We start from the raw sequence: 4,645 nt of genomic DNA, 5'->3' as shown, positions 1-4,645 counted from the left end.
TCTTTATATTCTACTTTTGTGCTAGATCGAGAGACTGTTGCTTGCTTGCGCGTACTCCACGAGATCAAGTTGGATCCAAAGAAAATAGCAAAGCCACCTGTAGACCTCCTCAAATCATCCGGATATCTCACCCAATCAGCGTCACAAAAGGCACTCACCAAGGTAGAGGTAGACCTGCAAATCTTCATACCAATTGTTGCAGTGTGATGGAGATACCGAAGTATCCATTTCACTGCCATCCAGTGCACATTGATAGGAGAGTGCAGGAATTGACACACCTTGTTAACAGAGTAAGCTATATCAGGCCATGTAAGAACAAGGTACTGAAGCGCCCCAACAGTGCTGTATTTGGTGGCCTCCTCAGGACTTAATGGATCCCAATAGTAATAGAGAGCTTGTCGATGTTGGACATGGGAATAGTATCATCTTTGCATGTCGTCATGCCAACCCGACATAGAAGATATGTCACATATTTGAACTGAGAGAGAAAAATTCCATCATCTAATTTCTTCACCTCAATTCCGAGAAAGAAGTGTACCTCACCAAGATCCTTTAAGGCAAACTCACTTTACAAATTTTGCAAAAGAGTCTGAACTGCCAATGTTGAAGAGCCTGTAACAATAATGTCATCAACATAAATGAGAACATAGACAGTAGTCGCACCATTGTTATAAATAAATAAGTGTCAGCACGAGATGACATGAACCCAAGTTTCTGTAGCTTTGAGCTCAGTCTAGCATACCAAGCTTGCGGTGCCTGTTTTAAACCATACAGAGCCTTATGCAGTTTGCACACAAGATGCGGTTGCCGTGAGTCTAAGTACCCAGGAGGCAGACGCATAAAGACTTCCTCTTCTAGAACACTATGCAAAAAACATGTTTTGAACATCCAATTGCCACAAGTCCCAACCACGTGATACAGCAATGGAGAGAACCAAGCGAATTATAGCAGGTTTAACCACTTGGTTGAAGGTATCCTCATAATCAATACCATAATGCAGTCGAAATCCTTTTGCCACTAGATGAGCTTTGTATCTGTCAATGCTGCCATTCGCCTTTGTGCTTAACCTTGTAAACCCACTTGCAATCTATGATGTTTTGACCACGAGTGGGATGAACAAGACTCCAGGTACCATTTTGCTGAAGTGCTTCAAATTCCTGATCCATAGTATGCTTCCAATTCAGATCTACCAACGCCATATCAAGCGACTCCAGTTCACGGATGGCATTATACCCATAACGAACAATGCCAGTGAATGTACGAGGCACCCGGATGTTGTCACGGAGATGTGTCGTCATGTAGTGAGTGCGCCAATGTGGGGCAGGCGGCATAGCAGGAGACTCATATGCTTCAGGAGCACTCGACGCTGCACTGGCCCCCGACTCGGTAGACACTACCGTTTCTATCCCATAAGGCAGTCCCTCGCCAGTAGGAGTAGACAGGGCCAAGCCCACTCTAGTTGTTTCATCTAACACAGCCGGATGCACCATGACTACAATGTCATGCACATCCGCCTCACCATACGCAGGGACAACATGTGGCTGCACAAAAACACTAGGTTGCACAACAACAGGAGCATTAGTAGGTTATTTAGTTGTATGACCATGATCAATACACTGAATAGTTGGAAAAGAATAGTTTCTAACAGGATGTGAGGACCAGTTATGCACAAAGAGGTGACAAAGGGAAATACTCCCTCAACAAAAACAACATCGCGGGAGATGTATATATCAATGTTGTCAGACTTGGACCGGCCCGGCCGGCTCAACCGGAAAAACCGGGAATCGGCCATGTGGCCGGCCCTGGTATACCCCATTGAACTGGGTATGGAAAAACCCGGTGTTAACCCGGTGACCCAAGCGGTTCAACTGTGACCCGCCCGGGTCAATCGGGTCACAATATTAGAGTTTTTTTACAATATTTAATAATTTATTATTATTTTCTCATTAGAAACTACAAAATCATGTATATTTATTAATATTATTTTTTAATTTATAATCAATAAATGGAATTACAAAAAATATATATATATCATAAACATACCAACAAAATAATTAGCATTTAAAAATAAAATTTATTAATATGTTATGTAAATACTAAATACTTTCTAAAATTTAATTTATTAAAAAAATAAAACAATAAATGAGTGTAATTTTATTATAAAATATAAAAATAAAATATTCTAACTAAATAAAAATATAAAAAAATTTAAAACAGAATAAAATCTCAATTGAAATTGGGTAAGTTACATAATTTATTGATAAATTGTATCATCCATATAAAAGATAAGAATTAGTAAATTAAATTTCTTATCTATTCTGACAAAATCAACCAATAAACAAATAAATAAATAAAAAACACCGAGAGAAGTTCAATAATTATATATTAATATATTAAATTTGTAAATGTTTAAAAAAATTTAAAAATAAATGACATAATTAGAAAACACTAGTGCATATAAGGTCATTTATCAATTTAAATGTCAAATTTGAGTAATTTTTTATATTATAATTATAGTTTTAATATTATATTTGTTCATTATTAATTATTATAATATTTTTTTATATTTTATTATTGACCCCGGTTCAACCCCGGTTCGACCCGGTCGAACCCATTGACCCCTGACCCCTGGCCTTAACCGGGTCAATGCCCGGACCGGGTCTGACAACCTTGGTATATATGACCAAATGTTGGATCAAGACATTTATAACCCTTATATTGAGTACTATAGCCGAGAAATACACATCGGCGAGAGCGAAACTAAAGTTTGTGAGTAGTGTAGGCTCGAAGATGAGGCCAACACGCGCACCCAAAAACCTTTAAGGAAGAATAATCAGGTTTGATATTGAGCAATTTTTCTAGTGGAGTGGATTTGTGTATAACTTTACTTGATAGCCGATTGATGAGGTAACTGCCAGTGCTAAAGGCTTCATCCCAAAACTTGAGGGGAACACCCGAAAAGGCAAGAAGAACTAAACTAGTTTCAACGATATGCCGATGCTTTCGTTTGGCTGCACTATTTTGTTGAGGTGTGTGAGGACAAAAAGCACGATGAGCAATGCCAAATTGATTAAAAAAATGAAAGTAATTTGTGATCCTCACCCCCCACACACACACAAAAAAATCAGTTTGCATACAAAGAATTTTCCTATGAAGTTGTTTTTCAACAGAAGTTTAAAAATGAACAAATGTGCGAAAAACATTAGCCTTACTTTTAAGAGGAAATACCTAAACAAACTTGTTGAAATCATCAAGAAAACTCACATAATATTTAAAACCCCCAGCAAAAGTAAGAGGAGGGACTCCATACATCGGAGTAGACAAGTGCTAATGGAGACAGTGAAAGTTCATGCGAAGTAATGTAAGGTAACTGATGACTTTTAGCCTGTTAACATGAATCACAAACCGACACATTATTTGAACTATTGGAACATGGAAGATTATTTAGACTAAGCACATGATAAACTATAGAAAGCCACAAATGACCGAGACGATTATGCCATCTTTCTTGTGTGGGTGTGGCAACAGAATAGGCATGCTTGGAGGGCACAGATGGTGAACTTGATAGGAAAGGGATAGAGGCCACCGCTAAATTCCCCGCGAAGAAGCGTTTCTTCATTTTCCAATCCTTAATAAGAAAATGGTTAGGATGATATTCAAGAAAGACATAGTTATCAAAGGTTAAACGATTTACGGAAACGAGATTTTTCTTGGCACTAGGAACATGAAGAATATGTTTCAAGGATAAAGCTTGATCCGGGGTATTAATCGAGGAATGACCAATATGACTAATAAACATACCTGCACCATTTACAGTGTGCACCTGATCACGACCATGATATTTATCACGGATCGTCAGCTTATCAAGCTCGCCAGTGATGTAGTCGGTGTACCAATTTGTATTGGCGCTGTAGGGGATGGTGTTGATGTAGTTAATAGCCACACGATCATCCTCTGCCTGGTAGGAGTGATTGAAGCGATGATGACACTTCAATGCACTGTGTCCCACCTTACCACACACCTGACATATAGGCCTTGAGCTACCGCCACCCTTCTTATTCTGGCCCTTGGAGTAGTCACGGTGTTTGCCGCTTTTCTGTTGTAGTCCGCGACCACCGCCTCCGTGACCGCCACCAAAATGGCCTCCCCCAAAACCACCACCATGGTCACCGCCTTGATAGCCTCGTAAAGCAAGATTGACTGTTGAACCAATTTAGAGAGCTTGATTCTGTTGTTCCAGGGGAGTCTCATAGGAGAGAAAATAGGCGTAGAACTCGGACAGACTGATCGAGTCATACCTGGTCGTGATAGAGGAAACCAGCGGGTTGTACTCAGTGTTAAGACCTGCCATGATGTAGTTGATCAAATCATCATCGCTTATTGGACTGCCGATAGACGCCATCTGATTCACAAACAATTTCATGTGGTTGAAATACTCCATCGTGCTCAGATAATTCTTGCTCGTCATGGAGAATTGCATTCGAATTTGCATGATCTGGGCCTTGGATTATGATGCGAACATGCGTTCGAGCGTGACAAGGTCCTCTTGCGTTTATCCGGCAAGTGCACGGGTTTGTCGAAGTAATAATCCCGGATGAGCGGGTATCGAATCCACAGGGAGTAGGGAATAAAAACACTTAATCTG

General features: G+C 39.8%; 1 non-coding gene across 1 annotated transcript; it reads right to left on the bottom strand.

Moving 5' to 3' along the window:
* Positions 1–4,248: 4,248 nt before the first annotated feature.
* Positions 4,249–4,384, bottom strand: LOC120262689. The gene has a single exon (XR_005536946.1). It is a non-coding gene; the product is annotated as a small nucleolar RNA Z247 (small nucleolar RNA).
* Positions 4,385–4,645: the final 261 nt, after the last annotated feature.

The sequence above is a fragment of the Dioscorea cayenensis genome, chromosome 5 (genome assembly GCF_009730915.1).
Source record: "Dioscorea cayenensis subsp. rotundata cultivar TDr96_F1 chromosome 5, TDr96_F1_v2_PseudoChromosome.rev07_lg8_w22 25.fasta, whole genome shotgun sequence".
Taxonomy (NCBI): domain Eukaryota; kingdom Viridiplantae; phylum Streptophyta; class Magnoliopsida; order Dioscoreales; family Dioscoreaceae; genus Dioscorea; species Dioscorea cayenensis.
Note: the sequence above shows the minus strand (reverse complement) of the source record. Positions and strands in the feature narration are given on the sequence as shown.